General features: G+C 50.7%; 1 protein-coding gene across 2 annotated transcripts in view; it reads left to right on the forward strand.

The window, feature by feature from the left end:
• Window positions 1–4,548: 4,548 nt before the first annotated feature.
• RALY (RALY heterogeneous nuclear ribonucleoprotein) overlaps window positions 4,549–20,485 on the forward strand; it is a 141,169-nt gene continuing 125,232 nt past the window's right edge. Inside the window, exons 1-2 of one of the 2 annotated variants that reach the window (XM_054218279.1) lie at window positions 4,595–4,681; window positions 12,391–12,512. The gene's annotated coding sequence lies outside the window, so the exon portion shown is untranslated. Of the gene's footprint in view, window positions 4,682–12,390; window positions 12,513–20,485 lie in introns of both variants that reach the window. The other variant, XM_054218278.1, reaches the window with a different exon arrangement.

Below are 20,485 nucleotides of genomic sequence, written 5' to 3' on the forward strand. Positions count from 1 at the left end.
TTTCTCCATCTCCCATCGCAAAAAATCGAACGTAGAAGATTGAAATGAGGGCGATGGGGAGAGAGGGGTGAGAGGGTGAAATGTCTGAAGGATTCATAGCCACGAACACGGCAGTGTCCGGGACAAACAGGTGGATAAAAAGCACCTGTCGCCTCCTTTACAGGGTCCTGCTATCAAATTTGGAGCCAGGGAAGGGTCTCACCGGAGGACTTGCTTTCTCCAGGGTATTTCAGCAGGCAGTGAGCCCTCGGAGGAGCCCCAGGAGTTGCTCTGTGGCCCCGGAGAGGTCCCCAAGCAGTGTGCTCTGCTTTTGCCCCCTCTCCCTGAGCATGGCAGGTCCCCACGCGCCCTCCTTTCAGCCGGGTGGGCACCCGCAGTCCCCACATGGCCCTGAGTCCCCAAGGACATCACTTCTAGTCTGGGCTGCTCCATCCAAGCAGGGTGGCAGGGGCAGGAGGTGGCAGGGAGAGGACGGGATGAGGAGGTGAGACCCCGGGACCAGCCCCTCACCACACAGACGCTGCTCGTGGGCTCCCAGCACCTCTTTTGCTGGCAACGGTGGTGGTAATCGGGGCACCCTGCAGGCAGCTGTGCACGGCCCCACGTTGACTTCTTCTACGGCCTGACTAAATTTCACAGTCTGCTCTTTCAAGGACACCCTTTAAGGACTGGAGGGACAGACCCTATCACAAGGCACAGCCAGAGGAGCTGTGCTGTGCCCTGGGGCCCTTCCTCACCAGTGGGACCATGGCAACATTGCTCTGTGTTTCTCCTTCAGCCTTGGGACCAGCATATGACTTCTGTTCAGGGCAGACAGACCAACGGACTTGGAGTAGCACATCCTCAGCTCTGCAGATCGGAGTTCCCCTGTCCACTCTTTCCAGGGATGAGGTGGACTCTTGTCTGTGGTTCCACCCCACCCCATTTACCTTGGTGCTGGCCAGGATTTTGGCATGGTCCTCCACAGCACCCTGGCATCCAAGTTAGGACATCACAGTCCGTATGGGTGGCTTTGTAAAGCAGTGAAAGACTGGCTGGATAGTTGGGCTCTGAGGAGGTTAGGGGTTGGTCATGGTCTACCTGGAGGCCAGTTACAAGGGGCAATACCAAGGGAAAAACCTCTCAGTGGTCATTCCTGGGCACTGTCCTATAGCCCCAGCAATGACCTGAGGAGGGGACAAAACGCACCCTGAAGTTTGCAGATGACACCAAAGGTGCAGTCAATATGCTTGAGGGCAGGGCTGCCCCTGAGCAAGGACTACATGGTCTGGCGGAACCAGCCAACAGGGACCTTATGAAATCCAGTGAGGACAAGTGCAAAGCCCTGAACGCAGGAGGGACTGTCCCCTTGCCCCACGCAGGTTGAGGACTGACCAGCTGGAGAGCAGCTCTGCTGCAAAGGCCCCCGGGTGCCACCAGGGAGCTAGTGAACCTTGAGAAGCAGTGCACCCTGGTAGCAAGGATGGTGACAGTAGACCAAGCTGTGTGGTCAGTGGATGGAGGGCGATGCCTACTCCCTCTCCTTGGCATGTGCCCACCACAGTTGGAACAGCACATGCAGTTGGGCCACCTCTGGGACAAGAAATGTGGTGCAAAACTGGAGTAAGCCCAGAAAACCCCCAGAAGGTTGGATGAGGTCTCCAGGGCCCCTTCCATCCTGAGCTCTCCTGGGTTTTTATGGTTCCTCAATCTTCTTCCCAAACCTGCTGCGTGTTTGCTCTGTAGCTGCAGCTTTTTATTCTCATGACAGGTCTTGATCTCCACGATTACATTACTTTTCTGTCCCATGAAGGACACCCCCCAAAAAACAAGCATCTAAATCTTTTAAAAAAAAATAAAAATGACAAAACAAAACATTTCCCAGGATGTCTGCTCAGGAATGTCACAGGGGAAGAATAATTCTTTTTGTGATCAAGAGACTTTACTTCAAAAGCACCCAAACTGCAGCTCTCCGTGGGGCACCTTTCTGCGGAGTTATTAATAAGAAATATCTGTTTTAAGTGCAGAAAAGTACGTGTACTTTCTATTCCCTTCCAAAACCCCTGCACCATTTGTCCTTAATGAATAATGAAAGATGCTTTTGTATTGCTTCCCACCCACAGACTTCAAAGTGATCGTTAAGCAATAATAAATAGGAACTTTAAAGAAAATCAGGTTTTGATGAAAACTTAATTCTGGACTAATATGAGAAGCACCTGCTTTTGCAGAAGTTTACAGATGTTACTGGGGACTGGGGCCTTTGTGGGTGGAGAATTTTGGTCAAAAAGCTGAGTGCCCCAACACTGGAAAAATATCTCTAAATCATTCTGAAATGCTGTTGCAGAGCTCCATAGAAATTATAATTTGCTGCCTCTTGATCCTCCTTCTGGAAGACTCCTTTGCCCAGGATATGCCCTTTGACACCCTGAACGCAGTACCGCTATGATGCACTGTCTCCCCTCACTCTCGGGGGGGGGGTGATTGATCACGGGAGGCAAAACCCAAGGAGGAGATTGTTTTCCAGAGAGAGAGGGAGGGCGATGTCCCATGACAGACTGAGGTATCCGGATTTCAGTGGAAAAGCCAATATATTAAACTGGGAAGCTGACGAGGTTTTGCCTTTCAACCCTTCTTTGGGAAGCCCACTCTGCAGGTGAAAAAGTGAAGCTTGGAAGAGATATGTGAGTCGCCCAAGAAAAACTAAGCTGAAAAAAACAGTTAATTCTTCACGTTTGGGTTGGTAAGTACCCAGAGATCTTGCCTCCAGCCCGCAGTCAGTCAGGTCTTGGTGTTGGCAAGAGGGTTCACCTTGTTAAGGGGTCTCCTACTACTGAACAACCCAACCTTCAGAGGTATCTTCTGAGCACGTCATCACTCCCACCAGCCTCAGCAGGAGCGCGCGTTATGCTGGGTAGTTTTGTATAACGGAGCACTTCGCCACCACCGTAGTTATGTTGGGATCAATGGAGAATACTTCTGGGGGGAACTCTCTCTGCCTTGATTGCCAGTTAATCACCTGTGCTCTGACGCTATCCCAGAAACCTGTGAACCGGAACACGCTGAAGGGTTGCAGTGAGCACGGCTCTGACGGGTCGCTCCTGCCAGTGGGCTCCTGCTCTTCAGTACAGGCTGCAGAGAGCTATCGCATAGAATTATTTGCGGTAAATGTCCCAGTGACCTGAATGAGCTTCCCACGAGCTGGGACCACATCGTGCGTGTGTGTGCAACCTGTGTGCACATTGCCAACTGATGCTGTGTACAGTGCTGCCTGCGTTATTTTATAGAATCATAGTCACAGAATGGTTTAGTTTGGAAGGGACCTTAAAGACCATCTAGTTCCACCCCCCTGCCCTGGGCAGGGACACCTCCCACCAGACCAGGTTGCTCCAAGCCCCGTCCAACCTGGCCTTGAACCCCTCCAGGGATGGGGCAGCCACAGCTTCTCTGGGCAACCTGGGCCAGGGGCTCACCACCCTCACAACAAAGAATTTCTTCCTAATATCTCATCTCAATCTCCCCTCTTTCAGTTTAAAACCATTCCCCCTCGTCCTATGGCTCCCCTCCCTGATCCAGAGTCCCTCCCCATCTTTTCTGTAGCCCCTTTAGGGCCTGGAAGGGGCTCTAAGGTCTCCCCGGAGCCTTCTCTTCTCCAGGCTGAACCCCCCCAGCTCTCTCAGCCTGTCCTCACAGCAGAGGGGCTCCAGCCCTCAGATCATCTTCGTGGCCTCCTCTGGCCCCGCTCCAACAGGTCCGTGTCCTTCTGCTGTTGGTGGCCCCAGAGCTGGAGGCAGCGCTGCAGGGCAGGGGGTGGTCATGTCTGCATGTGTCTGTCCCTCTGCTGCCAAGGCTTGCCATGCCTCTGCTTGCCATGGACACCCCATGGATGGATGGAGTGATGAAACGCCGGACACCTTTGGTAAGAAAACATCTGATTCCTTCCTGTCCTGGTTTGAGATAGAAGAGAGCATCTGTCGTTGGCTTTAGTAGCCAGTCCAACCCAAACCACGACACTATATCGTGATAGCGAGGAGCAACGACGCACGGGACAGAGAAGCCAAGCTGGGAGTTCATCTGTCCCAGTGAACGCCCGCGGAAGGGCGGCGGGGCTGGCGTTTCGGCACCCCCCAGCCCGGCCCTGCCCGCCCGGCCCCGCGCCCCCCGGGGCACCCGCCGCCCGGCCGCGGTTCCGCCGAGGATGGTTCAAACCGACAGATCTTCGGGAATTCCCCGGGACGAACTGTCCGGCCGCTCCCGGGGTCGCGCTGCGGGGCCGGGACCCGCTGCCCCCGGAGCATCCCCGCGCTCTTCCCCCCCCCCGGCCCCCCCTGGCTGGACTCTTCCACCGCGCCGGCTGTGGAGCGATGGGGGGTGCGGGGACCCGGCGCTGCCCTCGGCCGAGACCCGGCGGCGCGGTGTGGCCCCGCCGGGGGGACCGGCTCGGCCGCCTCCGCGCCGGCACCGGCGGGCGGGCAGCGACCATCGGCGTGGGCGACAACCCCCCCCCCGCCTCCTCCATCCCCCGTGTCACCCCCCCCTTCCCTCGCCGGCGCCGTGGTACGGTCGGCGGGAAGGAGCCGGGGCGGCGGGGCGGTGCGCGGCACTCTGCCGGCGGCTCCCGCGGGGCGAGGCGGGCTGGGGGCGGCAGCTCCGCGCCTCGTCCCTCTCCCTCCTCATCCTCCTCCGCGCCGCTCTGCTCTGATCGGTGAGTCCTCTCGGCCGCTGCCGCCCGTACCGTTCCCCCCCCCCTTCGCCCCCCCCCACCCCGTCTTCCCAAAGACGGAGCTTTCCTGGGCGCTCCGCTGGCAACGGGGGGCTGGCTGCAAACGAGTTATTGCCTTCTTTATTATTTATTTTTTCCTTCACTCTTTTCTTTCTCTTTTCGCCGCTATTCACTGTCTTTATTTTTTTGTTTTCTTTTTCCTTTTTCTTTTTTTTTTCTTCCACGATTTACGCTTTTTCCCCCGTTTAACGGGAAGCGCGGAGGTGCCGGCACCCGCGGGACGGGAAACTTGGGCGCTGAGCAGCGGGTGCTGGGTCCGGACCCGTCCCCGCTGCCGCCCCGGCTCCTGGTCTGAGTCCCCCCCGTCCCCCCCCCACGCCGCAGGGTCCCCCCCCGCGGTGCTTGGGAGGCTCGTAACGGCGGTGCCGGGCGCGGGGGTGGCGACGGAACGGCCGCGCGTTACTTGGTGTCCCCCGCAGGGCAGGAACCCGCGGCCCCGCCGGGAGGGGGGCTCCCGGGCGGGCTGGGGGCCGCTTGAGGCGCTTCGTACCCATAAATCGGTCTGAACGACGGGAGCGATGGGCTCCTGAGGCCGCGCCGGGCCAGCGGGGCTTGTAGCCCGGTAGCAGAGGGGCTGCGGAATGCGCTCCTCGGCGTGTCAGCGCTTGGGCGCTACGGTCTCTCAAAAGGCACTTTTTCTAGCATTTGGGAACGTTAGCCGGCGCGGATATGTTTTCTAGAAGTATTTGAGGCGATGTAGGAAACTCCCGATTTTTGCTGCTGTCAGGATGGTTTTGGCTTCCCGTGTCAGCTGGCGAGTTCGGGCTGTGGCTTTGCGTTTATAAGGGTGGCTCCGCAGCTAATTTCTTTTATGACTTGAGAGCCCAGAAGGCTAAGATATGAATTGCCTGCATGCGTGGATGTGCACCTTTATTTTCCGGACTGTGCTTCCAAGTGTAATTCTCCAATTTGTGTTCTGGCATGGGGAAGGTGCGGGCTGGAAGCCTGAGCCGGGAACCAGGCTTGGCCTGGGCTGCAGGTTCCCGGGGCTTCCCACCTTCCCGCAGCTGCTCTGGTTTCAGGTCACCCTTCTGATCAGGCTTTAGGGGAGACTGAACTCGGGAGCATCACAATTAGTTGCTTTCCAGGCCAGAAAAATAAAAAAGACCCTCTTATTTCATATTGAGGAAGTAATTACTGTCTTTCCCCCGCAAATAAATGCGGTAAGGTAATCAATAGCTGGTGGCAGGGTTTGGGCAGCCCGCGTCTGCCGCGGTGGGTGGTTTCTCCAGAGCTGGCAGGGCCGGTGTGAGCGTTCGGGCTGGTGTTTGCTGTTCAAACCTGTGTTTGCTGGGCACCTGGGTGCCCAGGCTGAGCCCCTTCGCGCTGGCGCTGAGCGATGCTGGCTGGCGTCGCGGTGAGCAGTTGCGGGTGGAAGGTGTAGGCTATGGCAGGACCCCTGGGTTATCCCTGCTGGAAGGAAGAACCCTGCTCTCTTCTACAGGCGCTTCCACTCTTGGGTTCCCTTTCCCAGCTCAGAAGGGGGAGGTGGTTGCTCTCGCTTGTGTTTTCTCCTGTCCTTTATTCTGCAGTTTGTTCTGATTTGGGCTCTTTGCGTTATTTTTTATTAAGGTAAAGGATAGGGAAGGAGCCTGTTTTCCAAGCACAGCCAGCATGATAATAATTCATCTCCTGGCTGAGGAACCTGCGCTGACTTGCTGTAAAGGGAAGGACTAGGACTGCCTTTTTCTGGTCTTCATGGGTGAGCAGGGAGATAAGGACCCTGTGCCACGAGCGAAACCTCAGGTTAAGGCACAGCAAAGTGGCTCTGTAGCATCCTCCATGGGCTGCCAGCTCTCGGTGACAGCTCGTCACAAGGTTTATTGCTCACATTCCTGGAAGTTCTTTGATGACTCTTGTCTTCGGTGCAGGGCGTTCGGCTTGGCTGCATGTGGTACCTGTCTTCAGGAGGTGACGATGTTGAGACAGATGCTCATTTAGCTCCCCGTGCTGTGCCCGTGAAGGACTGCCTGTATTTTACTTCTGTCAAGCTAATGTCGTAGGTGGATTTCAGGGGAACGGCAAAGCAGAAGGAGGTGGGGCTCTTAGGAACCGCTTTCTTCCGAAAAGGCAGATAATAGGCAGCGAGTTTTGGAAGGATGTTTTATTTAGGGATTGTAAAGAGAGGATTAAAGCCCTTGACAGAGAGCAGTTTATGTGGAATAAGCGATGGGACTTGATCATTCGGAAAAATAAGACTCTAACACCTTCCCAGCACCAAGAGAGCTTTCAGCTCTCCTTATCCCAAATTATTCAATAAAGGCAACAGAACTTCTTTAGATTTGAGTTTTTCAGGGATGGCTGCATAAAGAGTTTTCAGACCTAGAGGTAAACTTGCATCCACTCAAAGCAAATGGCCCACGGATATAAAAATCTTTGATACGCTAAAGGTACTGTAGAATTATCCAAGGTGTTAATTATAGGCATTAGAAATAGCGGTGCCTGTCTTGAAGAGAATTGCAGCTTTCCCTGCCCTGTCCCCCCCCCCATTACGTTACGGTCTCGCCTGGTGCAGGGTTGTGTCCCTGTGTCTGAAGAAGCAGAAGGGCTTTGCCTGCGGAGTTACGGAAATGAAAGAGGGTTTGTGTAGGGGAGAAGAAACAAGGAATCAAATTTTGGGCTCAAGTTTTGATTCTAAAACGAGTTGCTCGTTCTTTTCACAGCTTGAGTTTTGTGATGGAAAGCTTGAAAACACCCAGCAAGAAAAACATGCTAGAAAAAAATCCTGAAATAAGCTAGACAGAGTGAAATTCAGAATAAACCGTCATCAGAGAGTGTTTATACTGGCAAAAAGGGATATTCGGATCAATAACAAGTTCTTTTTTTTTTTTTAAAATAACATTTATAATCCTAAACGTGTGCTTTTTATATCTGCGTTGGTAGCTGAGCTTAAATCTGCAGAGTTTGTGCTGACCTGGGTAATCTGAATCAAGCTGAATAGCAAAGATGCTCTTAGGAGACTCTGAAACCCAGGAGGCATTTTTTCAGACCTGAGTTATGTCACTTTTTTTAGAGGTGCCTCAGGCAATTGCATTTTAAGAAGACAAAGCTTTTGTTTTCAAGCTGGCCTAGAAAAATGCCAAGGATGAAACCAAAGGAAAGGCTTTCCGAAGTTGTCATTTGTGATTAAGTTGATTTTGCTGTTGTGCACCGGAACGCTGCCGCCTTCCTCGCCGTGGTGTGAACTGTGGCTATTTTTATTTCTGCCACCGGTGCCAGTGTACCTGTTTAATTCAAGTGAGTAATATTACATGCTGGTTCTCACCTGAAAGTGTATATTTAATTAGAAGGTCAGCTGTCTGCTAGCTCCGATATAAAATTAATTGTGTGTGCTTTACAGAAGGCAAAATTGAGGTGACACCGGGGCAGAGATCGACTCAAAACTGGTGTTCTGCAGAATTAACATCTGCTTGCAAGTGTCTAGTTTTGCATTTAAGATGCTGGAACTACTAAAGCCAAGGCTTGTAGCAGTCAGCAAAGACTGTGTTCTTTTGCGCGTCTTAGGAAATCCTCAGCTTGCATGGGGATGAGAAGTATGCGTGCAAATAGGGACTCCAAAGCTTTTTTTTCTGGCTTCTCATGTTTCTTGCAGCTTAAAACAATCAGAAATAGTATCGTGTTGTTGCCAGGCTGTGGGCAAACAAGAGAAGCTCCTTCTGTGGAGCCTGCGGTGGGGGATAGTGCAGGATATAACCGATGATGCCGAAACGTGGATGGGGAAAAGTGTATTGCCTAAAATCTATAGTTTTGTAAGCTCCCAGTGAGGTCCTTCTTGTTTAATAAAGGCAAAATACCAGGAGTGTTGTAATGATTTCCTCTTCTTAAATAAAACGAGAACCGTTTTTGTCTTAAAATCTGATCATCTTGAAGCAGCATTGGCGTTACAAACAGCGTCCGGAGCGTGTCACCAGGGCGGGAGGTGTCCCTGGAGTTAACCCCCCCCACCCCCCCTGAGACAACTGCTTTCTGTGGCTGTGCCTGGCTTGGCTCTGGGTAGCCAGGGAAGGGCTATACGGGTGGCGTGAGTCATCTTTTTGGCTCTTGTATAACACTGTTCAACACAAACAATCCCGTTTGTTCTGCGTAGGGAGGTCTCTTGTATCTGCCAACATGGAGAGACCTGGTGTGGACGAACCCCCTCTCCAGGGGGGACCTGATGAGCTGCCGCGTCTGTTTCGCAGGGACGCATCCTGCATCTGTCACTGCCACATAACAATAACAACTTTTTTTTTTTTTTAAAGCAGGCGTTAAGAATATGTTGAAACCAAATACTGAGGTAGAGCGATACGTGCCAGGGAGAAGCTCCCCAGGCGAGACTTGCCCTTGCCTTTGCGGGGAAGGTTCCCCCCCCACATTGGTTTAGGGGCTTCTGAGCTTTTGCATCCGCCCTGATGCTGGCGTGGAAGGGCAGGATGCTGGACTTGGTTTCGATAGCATCCCTGTACCTGCAGCAAGGCATTTCCTTTACTTAACAGCCATTTGTAGGCTTTGCCAGTGATGTTGCACAACTCTCCCCCTTTTTTTTTCTTTCGCTCTACAAAGTCTTATTTTAAAATAGAAAGCACAATGCCGGTTTGTTTTTCTAAGAAAACAAGAATGAGGTAAATAGCGTGGGCACCTTTGGGCTACGTCTGCATGAATTCAGCGATTCCCAGGTGAAGTCTGCGACATCGTCTGAATGGGGCATGCGATGGTACCGCACAATAGGCGCTGAAAAGTGGCCGAGCTTTATCTGCTGCTTTTGCAACCAGCTTCTATTTCAACAAACGCAGCCGCGGTGGGAATGAATGCGAGCTCATCTTCTCATTGCTACTAGGAGCAGAATAAGAATGGACGGGCTAAATGGATGAGCAAGAGTAATAACAGAGGCAGTGCCGCTCCATCTCCTGCTGTGTCCCACCTTCCTTGGAGGGAGAACATCCTTCCACGGAGGGGTCTGTCTGATAGCGAGAGTATTAAATGTGGGAATAAGGGTGATGGAATCTGTCAGAGAAAATATTGTGGAAACGATAGCGATGGACGCTTGTTCTGGAAGCTGGGAATAGATCAACATTATTACTCTTTGTAACGTATGAATTCGTGAGTCCAGGACTAGGCTGGCAAAGGACACAAGGTGGATGGAAGAGGTGGTTGCAGATGGTCCCCACCTGGGTTCTTGATGTCTTTATTAGCCCAAAGCTCCTGCCTTCCTTTTGCCTTTAGCAAACTTCTTTTTTTGAAAGCTATCTTGGGAGCATTTGTGAGAAAAGTGCCTCCTTTAGGAGGACGTGGGGAGAGCACCGGTTCTGTCAGGCCTCCTGCGTGGGGAGAAAATACCTCTGCTTGGAGGTGGGATGTCTGTTTCAATTTAGCTTGTGGTGAAGCCCACTGGCTTGGAGAAGCGCGGATAATTTTGTGCTCCAAGGAGGAGATTTGGACCGCGACCATACGGGGTGGCATGGTGGCAACTGCTTCTGTGGATTCTATGGTATCGTATGGCAGTCAGCTGGCAGGCGTTGCTGTCAGTGTTCATGTTACCACTTTCACCTGGCCTTTGCTCTCTCTTCTCAGTGGCATCCTAGACTAGCCAGGAAAAAAGGTGACTCTCCTGGTCTGATATATGGCCCCTACGTAGAAGATGGCAGGTGGTTGGTGCTGGGCATAGAGTTTCATCTAGGAGCAAGGCTCCCTTTAGCCTCCTATATAATTGGGGTTTTTTCCTAGATAAATTTGAGAAACCCTGGGGTTGCACTGGGACGTAACGCTGCAGAGCGGGTGGTGCTGCATGGCCTGACTGAGCGCGTCCCTGCTGGAAGGGCAGCTTCGTGGTGGTGGTTCGGTGGTTCAGCAGCTCCTGGTTTCCATCCCTGGAGCTGTATCCACTTGTGAAACAGGTATTTGCTTGTGACTGTTGGTTCTGCTGCAATGTGCAGTGCTTACAGCTCTTACCAACTCCTGAAACTCTTTTGGGAGTTGGTAAGAGTTATAAGCACTGCAGAAATCCTCTTGAGCTCCTCTAGTAACTTAGGCTTAAATTTTTTTTTTATTTATAACTTTTACGTTTTGCTCCACAGTTTAATCTTGCGTGCAACTCCCGTTCGTTCTCACGCGTTTCAGCAGGCCAGTAGAACTTTGCCTTGCACAAATGCTGCCCGCGTCAGTGGTGACTGGAGGGGTCCCATAAGTTCTCCCCAGCCCAGGGACAGGCCTCCCCACATCACCGCGTCTGTGCAGACACAGGCGTGGATCGTGTCACAAGAATGTCACTGGGGAACTGGCTCTGAGATTTCTGTGCTTATAAAACCACCGAAAAATCCTTGGTACAGCTCATCCCATGCAGCCAGTGTCCTTCCTTTACCTCCAGCAGCATCTTGGGCACCCACAGAGCACGGGTGACGGCGAAGAAAAGCATCTGATGCTAAATTCCACTGGAAGGATGCCCTGGGAAGCTGACGCTGTTGAGCAGCTTCACCAGCGCTGGGGGAATGACTGCTGCCACTGATACACATCAAAGGTGGGCTTTGTGTTTTTTCCTCTTAATTAGGAGTGGAGTGCTTTCCTGCAGATGGGCTCCCCAGCCATTTGACTGCTGTCTAAACAGCATTTTCAGGGAGGGCACGTTAATAAGCCGGGGTTTGCTGATACCTCCTGTGAGCAGAACCACACCTCGTGGCAGGAGAGAGGCAGGAAGGGCTTAGATGATTTTAATTAAAGTTGTTGCGAGGAAGAAATTAAACTTGGTCTCTTGCCCTGCTCATATTAGGAGGGGAGGGAGTTCAGCCTCTCTGAACTGAGCTATTAGCCGTCTTCTGTTTGCCTAGGAAAAAAAGCAATTTCTTCGTCAGCTTTTACCTGGGCTCCTGGGCCCTGATTGCTTGTTTATTTTCAGCAGCTCCCCAAATCACTTGGAAGATGGGCTTAAACATTGATCATCTCTTGCCGTCCTTCATCTTTGTTCTGCCAGCAGTCATTACAAAAGGAATCTTAAATTACCTCTTTTCCCCAAATGAACGGGCCGTGCGTGTGGTCCCGAAGAGTAAAGCTCTTTCAGCCAAAGTATAAATCGGCTGATGTCTCTGCTCCCACTTCTGCTGGATTACCCTTCCAGCCCAGTCTGGAAAGCAGCAGGGGCTCCAGGAGAGGAGAAGGCTAAAGGACTACTTAATTTTAAGGCAAAAGCTACCGGTGCTCTGCCTGGTGAGTGGGATCCTGTTTAAAAATTACTTGCTCTGCCCTTATTGTGACAGCGGGATCTTTCCTCTTTGTGCCGCTCGCTGCAGAGGGATGGGAGGGCTCCGCTGGGTGATGCTGCGCAGCCGGTGGGATGCAGCAGCGCTCTAATGATGCCCGGCACTGGTAGCTGCCACCAGGGTAGCTCAATATCAAAATAGGAGACAAACAACTTTGAATTTCTTCCTTCCTTTCCCATTTGAGCACTTGAGACCCGCCAGGGCTGGGTTAAAATACCCCCACAACAGCAAAACATTGGCTCTATAAAAGAAGCAGGAGACGATGGAGGTGGCTGTAATTCAGTGTGGAAAAGCCCAGAAGCTACAGTTGAACAGGAAGCAAGACTTAAAATTATGTAGCGTGCTTCTGATGGCTACTTTATGTATGCAGATGCTTTTTTTTTTTTTTTTTTTTTGTCTTAGGACTTAAGTGGTCACGGCTCATACCCACCTCTTCCCTGAGTTAACCTGGAAGGGAGCACATAGCTGGCTTGTTCTTTAGGCGGATGATCACCCCTGTTCCTGTAGCGTGTTCCGAAATACAGGTGAGGGGAGCTTTTGGGGTGCGGGGCAACTGGAGGATGCTAAGCCCATGGGTGGTACAGCAACCTGGGCAGCAGCAGAGGAGGTGGCTGCGGGTGTATTTGTGGTACAGGCTGCCCTCCGCGTTCGTTGCTCTTATTAGCATTGCCCTCTGCAGTTCAGTTTATAGTGTCGTATCACCATCCAATTTTGCGCCTTTCGAGCCGGTGATGTATTCCTGTTAAAATTCTGATTCGCAAGAGAACACAGTGCTCGTGACCTCAGGATTGATAGATTTTTAGCCATGTATGTAACATAAACATCTATATTTTGTAGCTCGTTGTGAGGTATTGGTGCATGGGACTCTGGCTCAGCAAGTAATTTTACCCGTTAAGACACGCGAGTGATTTATAGCTTGCCCCAAGTCTTCACAGCTGGGTTGCCAAGCTGTAGTGTGTATGGGGAGTAAATAGTGTGTGTTTTGTGTATGGGGAGTAAATAGCGTGTGTTTACACAAAGCCTTTTCTCTACGAGTCCCAAAAAAGGGGATAAACTCCATGCTTCAACAGGCTGGAAAAGTTGCCATGTCTTGGGGCAAAATGCAGTTGGACAACGCAGCCCAGCAATATCTTATAAATACAGACACTTTTTTTCTTTCTTTCCTTGGTTGTGATGGAAGGGGAGTGTTACCAAGCGTTTCTGTAACCTGCAGTGATGTGAGTGAGAAAGCTTTGTGCGCTGGTGGAAAACAGCCTTTAGAGCCACTGAGTTGCTGTTTGAGAGAAGAAAAGGCTTTTGGAAGTTCCTGCCCGCGCTGGGCTGCTCTCCGTGTCGGTAGGGAACAGGCCGATGCTGACGAGATGCTTATGCTCAATTGCAAAGTGTGGGCTTCTGCTTCCAGTGGCTGGTTTTTAAATTTCCTGCTAAAAGCAGGCAGTAAGTTAGGATATTTTTTTTTTTTTTCTTACTCTGAAGTTTGTCATCTTTTTATTTTGCCTCCAGAGTCTCGCAGTCATGAGCAAGGGGAATACCTGGCAAGTAGGCTAAATACTAACTAATAGATGTGAACTGATTAATTTGCTTTATTCTTGTTTATTCCTTGAATTTAGTTTGAAGCTTTCTAGCAAGAATAAAGGAGAGCAGGAGGTATTGATAAGGCTTCCCACCCTCTAGTCATCACCATCCTGGTTCTTTTCCCCTCCGTGGAAAAGAGAGATCTGACTTATTTATTTTTTTTTTTTAACAAATATCAAAAATCTGGAGGACTTGACAGCCAACCTTTGATTACGGTGCGATGTCTCTGAAGCTCTGTGCGTACAGCTAGTGAGAAGCAGCCATGGCTCTGGAGTTTACGCTCTAAATATATAAAAGGTAGGAGGGCGTGCGACTTGGCCTGACCTTGGGTGGTAGCAGAGCTGGGAACGAAGCCAGCTTCTCCTTGCTCCCTGTTCGCCCCCCTCGATGTTAGTAACGCTGTTCTACCCTCTCTCCTCCCTCAGCCCTGCCCGCAAAATCGGGCTTTGTGGTCGGCAGTGCCTCGCGTGCCCCAGCCTGGCCTTCCGAGCCCGCTGCTGGGATTCCCATTCCCAGGGGCTTCACCTTGGCACAGCCGATGGTCTCGTGGAGGGGACCAGCCTCTGAGAGACGCGTGGCATGTGGTATTTAGCTCGGCGCAGGAGCATAGCGGCTGTTTTCGCGAGGCTCAGCGTTGGCTTGCGAGGGGGTCACCCTCGTCCGGGCACCTTCCCTGCCGGGAGCTGGGCAGGGCGGGGAGGAGCGTCTTCATTGCGTTTCACTTTGCATCTACTTATTTTCCTACTTCTTTTGTCTCAAGATTAAACTCCGGGATTTTCGTACGGCAACAGACGCGCGTTACAATTGGGCTTTTGGTAGGTCGCCTGGATGCTGCAGTAGCAGGCAGCTTATTTAAAATAAAAAGGTTGTTGGCAGCGGTGCCGGGCGTGCTGCAGTTCTGGCCTGGCTCGGCAGCTCCCGGGCTCTGTCCTGCGCTCCTGCCGTTAACCATGGAGCAGAACCGCAAGGGCAGGAGAAACATTGATTCTTCAAACTCCTGCCCAGAGTTACCGGTGCTTTTGGTCTTGGTAACAAAAGCTGCGTCTTAATCTATAAAATCATCTGTTGAAAAGTGTGTTTGGAAGAAAAGGTGGACGTGGTGATCCTGAGCTCCCGTCCGAAGCCTGGTGCAGCGTTCCCGTCTACAACTGGCTTTGGTTCCTGCATGTTTCCAGGCAAAGCAGGTGGTGGTTTAATTTTTTTTTTTTGCGTTAAAAACCAAAATAATAGTCTCTGGAGTGCTATGTGAGGCTACTCACATCTGTGCACTCTATGTAGGTCAGATGTGTGTTCACTTCGTTATGGAGACTAAACTCGACAGCGTTTCCTTTCTGCAACCAGGGAGGGAAACTCGCAAAATTCACATGCCGGCTCCATAAGGAACGTCCTTACGGGAAGACCCCAAAGGGGACGCATGTGCAGGTGAAGGATGTTGGCTTTACCATGTGCTCCGGCTTTGTGACAATGATGAGCTTTATTGATGAAAGATTTATCTAAGCTGCGTATCCAGGGTTGAAGGAGTGTCATATCAGATTAGCCCTAGAGTTCAAAATGCTAAATGTTCCATGCCAGGCTTCCAGCAGATGCCTCTTGCCTTGCTCCGAATAAAAAGCCTGTTTCCTAATCTCTGGAGCCTGTGTTTCTGCTGCTGTATTTATTAAGATGCAAATCGCTCTCCTTCCTCCTTCCTCCTCCCCCCAGCAACTCCTGTGCTGATGTTTCTTGACCTGTTCTCACCTGGGCTGCGGTAGAAGATAAAGTGAGTTGAAAACAGACAACCTGTCTTCCCAGAAGCACTTTAGGTAGGAACCTGATCTAACACGCTTGAAAGTGGTTGAGAGTCTCCCTCTTGTGTTGGTGGCCATGGCCTCAGATCCAGATGTGTTTGGCCTTGTGGAAGAGGCTCTCCTCGGGTAAAATTAGTGGGGAACAAAGATACGGTTCTGAGCTTCATCCTCTCATCCCCTTAGTTTGACTCCCGTCCGTGGAGTAGGTGACCTAAACCAATCTGGCTGGTTTCTACATGTTGGGGAGTTTCTTTTGTCTTCAGTCCTGAAGTTATGTGATGATGTAAGAACTTTGTTTCTCACAGTAAGAAGCTCCTAGTTTTGCGGAGGAAAACCTTGAAAATGTGACCTTATGGGACCCTAAGCATCCATGAAAAACAGGTAAAGAGAGGATCTAGGGTTTATTTTAAAGCTGAAGAGGGAACTGGCTGGCTCTGCTACCCAAATTACTTTTCCTCAGCTAAGATGACCTTGCAAACAACCACGACTGAAACAGTGGCAGAGGAGGATCGGAGTAGATGAAGGTGAATGTATGAATGTCCTTATGCAATCCAAGGCAGCATGGAAGATATTTCCAGTATTAAAGCTGACCTGTTTCCTCCACAAGGTGATCAGGAAACATTTGCAATGAAAGAAGGGCTGTGCCAGTCACCACCTCCTTCGGCAGGTGACTAGCATCTGCAACCAAATGAATGTTATCTACAGCTCTTCCTTCAGCGCAGGAATGGTCACCTACAAGCACTACCAGCCTCCTGAGGGACTTAAAATTGGACGTGGAGTTCTGTTCTCTGAAGCGGCTGGATGAGTAGCCAGCACTTCAGGACCTCTCAACCATGAGCGGATCTGGGTGACCTGAACAGTAAATTGTAGGAGATGGCCAACCTGAAGCTGACTTGACTGTGATTGACCTCTGGATGTAGGAGCATTTGTCTCGGAAACAAGGGGGGCATGGTTGTAATGTGCTCCCAGTGTGGGCAAGTGGACCCTGGACTTCATGGAGTTGCTCGGAAAAGAGGAGTGTTGGAGCACTTGAGGGGAAATTAGAGTGAAACTTCTGCCTCTCCTGTTCTGCAAGAATTCCAGCTGGAATCCTCATCTGCAGTGTGAAATATGTGAACTGAGTGTGTGAGGACATCTCAGGACAGATGTCTCTGCTGGAGAGACCTCCTTGCTAATTGCTCGCTTGCCGTGCTCAGCAGAAAATGAAGGGACGAGACGTTTCCCATGACTGCTCTTTCCCTTCTTCCTAAATAAGATGGATGGTGCGTTGTTAAGGAAGCTCCTGACTGCAACCAATCTTGAAGTCCCTGCTGACCAACTGAAACTAAGAGGAAACTAATGAAATCCCTATTGTCACAACATTTTTTTTTTTTTTTTGACCTTTAAAAGGAAAATGTGCTGGTGAGTCAGGAGAGCCACTGGGAAATCTGTTGGGCTTGATTTTGGGCAGGAGGTGAGCTGAGACGCCGCGGTGACAGCGGCGCTTTGAAGTAACGGCAGCGATCAGCGCGGTGTACAAATCTGCCCTGCTGTCGTTGCTGCTTTATGCAGGAGCACAGAAGCGGCGTCCCCAGGGCTGTCGGGCGTCTCTCAGCTATTCCGGCTCAGAAGCAAACAGAGGAGCTGAAATGTTTTTGCTGTTTTTTCCCCGACTTGATTTTTAAAACCAGGGTGTAAACCCCTTATTTTCCGAGAATAAAAAAGGAAGGGAGGGAGAACGCTGTTCCCTGCCTTGCGTTTATGTAAGTGAAAGAACTGTTTTGGTCAAAACAAGTAGTCTTGAGCATTTTCATGGCAATAAGGCTTTTTGTGAAAGGTTTGGATGAAGTTTGTGCTTCTAGGGGAGCGAGCCTGGCTGAGCCTTCTAGCAGCGTGACAGAGCCTTTATTACTTTTATGTAAATTCAGAGTTAGATGGGAGAGTGTGGGATAAGGCTGAGTTCAGGTGCTGCTAATAGCCTTAAAGTTCAGAGGAGAAAAGGATTTTGATAGGCTTGTGCATTCGTTAGGACATCTAGCCGTGGACAAGGGGCCGTTGCTTTACCCGGTTTGTTAATAACCGACTTGCTTTTCAAATGTTGGGGCTGGTTTTCTCCTAGCAAAGACCTTTGGCTCGAAGGCCTCAGTTGCCGGACGTACGAAAGCCCAGGTGTTGGAAAACTCAGCCTTTGGTGTGCAGACACTTTGAAGACATCCGTCTTTACTGTGGCTGTGGCTCTTGGGCACTGATCCACACGAGCAGGTGAAGCCTGGCTCCCTGCTGTTATCGGGCCTGTGGTAGTACAAAGGTGCTGTAGTTGCCCCTGGGCTGGTGGGTACCACCTTGCTCGGAGGAACCCAGTAACTGGGGTTGCCAGAGAGGAACCCCAGAGGCTGGTCAAGGCAACCAGTCCTGCGGTGCCAGGAAAGTGGTGTTTGCGTGCCACTTGGAGGCAGGTAGCTCTGCGTCAAGAGGACTTGTAATTACTGGTGTGTGGGTCTCCAGGACCAGGATGCTCCTCAAGCAGCCCATTCATTCTCTCACTCCATATAATTAGAAGGAAATCACAGTGCTGTGCTTGAGCTGTTGGAATAACTTCCCTTACAACCAAGCATGACATCTCGGATAGAACAGCCAGGGCCGTAGAGGTCCTAGGACTGTCAAAAGGTCTACACTTGCTCTTCGGGGTAACTCTGATCCCCTCAGTCATGCTAAATGCTTCCAGTCCTTCTCTGAGAGGAACTTATTAACATTTTGCTGTTATTTTCTGTCTAGCTGCTCCTTGTCCAAAGCAGCCGAGGCAGTACAAGGCTGTGGAGGAATCGGGGTGACACTGCCTGGGCCCTCAAGGCTGTCCTTGGGACTGGGCTCTGCACCTGCCTGCCTGGAGACCCTTCTCCCTTGGAGTTGAACGCATCCCTGTTGCTGATCCAGAAAAAAACCATCATGGTCAGAGTTCAGGAGGCGCTTTTGCGGCTCCAGCCCTTCACTGAGGTTGTCCCCATTAGCTTGTGGTATGAAAAGACAGGGGAAGTTGAAATGCGGTGCTGGGCTGGGGGGTCCTGCTGCCAGCCCTTCTGCTGGTGCACCAAGGTGTCACCAAGGGCATGCTTTGATTTACCTCCGTGCACACGTGGATTATTTTGGTCTTAAATCATACAGGAATGCCACCCCAGCTGGGAAGCCTGTGTCCTCTGCTTGCTCCAGTTTTATGAAAATAACACGTTCATTAGCAATAACTCTTCAAAGCAGTGTGCTCCAGAAGCTGCAGTGCTGTGTCATGTATAAAACATGACCCTGCAAAAACCAGCCTGTTCCTCCGTGGGCATCTTGTGCTTCTGGACATTCTTGAAATCATGTTCCAAACCAGGTTTCTCCTGTGCTTTTAGCAGAGTCCGAGACGCCTTTAGATAAGAAAATGACAGTGGATATTGTCGATGAGATCTTATTTGTCCCTTGGAATGGGAATTATTTCCTTACAGATGTCAGCAGTGCCTCCTAGACTGTGGGATTTAGCTGTGGATTGGCATGAGTTACTTGGTTTAAAGGAAGAAAAAAAAAATATGTATGTATGCCAGACAAAACAATTTGGCGAAACTTTATTTCTCTCTGTGTCACGATGGCGGTGAGGAGCTCCCCCAGCCTAGGCTGAAGCTTTCAAGTGCTGGTCGCTGTGTGTATGTCACCTTGTCCTCCTTGGAAAGGGACTGAGGAGATGGGAGAAGTAACTTTTAATGCCTCGTAAAGGGGGAGAAATGCAATGGTTTCACGATGACTGAATGATGTTAACTGTTGAGGGCTCAGAAGTCATGTGTGAAACTTCAGTGGAGCCCTGCACGCCTGTGCTGTCCTCTCACAATTGCGTGTTTCCCTGGGGTGAAATTTCATACACTTCAAGGTAATAATCTGGTACAAGCAGCTAAAAAGTTGAGTCAGAAAACATCCTTCCTACTTGTCGTGTTCCCTGAGTAAAATATCTTTCATTAACCTTTTGTGCTCCATAGACACGTCTCAGATTCTTGGTGTTTTTGCTGCCCCTTTGCTGTTCCAAGATTAATCCCACCCCCAAATAACGAGTGGTCTCATGACTTCAAATTCTGTATTGTTTTTTGAGCGTTGCATTTTTTTCCCTTCTACCTTTTGCTTTCTCCTCTACCTTTTGCTGCGTGAACTTCTCCAGGGCTATTTTTGTCAAGATTTATTCTGCAAGGTTTATTCTTGCAGCCATTTTAGCAAGATGGCCAGCAGCAGACTGGGGGGGGGGGGGGGGGGGGGGAAACACAAAAAAACCAAACAAACAAAACCCCAAAAGACCCTCAGAATTTCACATCGTTTGACCTCAGGAGCCCTAAGGGTCAAAATAAATACCGCCAAATCTCAGGAGGTGGTGGGAGCTGGTGACCCTGTACCTTGTGTTTGGAGAGACTTGTGCTGCGCTTGCAGGTTCCTGCTGCAGAGGTGCCTGACGGTCTCTTGAAAATGCCGTGCTGCACCTTCGCATATGGACAAGGCAAGGGGGTTTGGATTTTTTTGTTTGTTTGTTTTTTACTAAAAAAAAAAAAAAAAGTAGTATTCTGGTTTAGGCCCCTAAAGTCAGTTAAATCCTTGAGGTTCCTTAGGGCTCCTCTGTTCTGAACGCGTTTTAATTTCTGTGTACTCATTTGCTGTTAGACCAGCTCTAAAGCAGGGAACAGCAATCATCTTGGAAAGGCAGCATGGGAAAATGATTATGATAGATATTAAAAAGTTTCATAACCGTAGTTTGGGGAGCTTTGCTGGGGTGTCAGGAGAGGAGGCCTCCTCAGCCTCGCTCTCTGTAGGACCAACATGTGTCTGTGCTTTGGTATGAAGTGTCTTTTCACACTTCATGTGCAATCACTGAATGGTTTGGATTGGAAGGGACCTTAAAGACCATCTAGTCCAACCCCCCTGCCCTGGGCAGGGACACTTCCCACCAGACCAGGATGCTCCAAGCCCCGTCCAACCTGGCCTTGAACCCCTCCAGGGATGGGGCAGCCACAGCTTCTCTGGGCAACCTGGGCCAGGGGCTCACCACCCTCACAGCAAAGAATTTCTTCCTGATATCTCATCTAAATCTCCCCTCTTCCAGTTTAAAACTGTTCCACCTTGTCCCATGGCTCCCCTCCCTGATCCAG

Source organism: Rissa tridactyla, chromosome 12 (assembly GCF_028500815.1).
Source record: "Rissa tridactyla isolate bRisTri1 chromosome 12, bRisTri1.patW.cur.20221130, whole genome shotgun sequence".
Taxonomy (NCBI): Eukaryota; Metazoa; Chordata; class Aves; order Charadriiformes; family Laridae; genus Rissa; species Rissa tridactyla.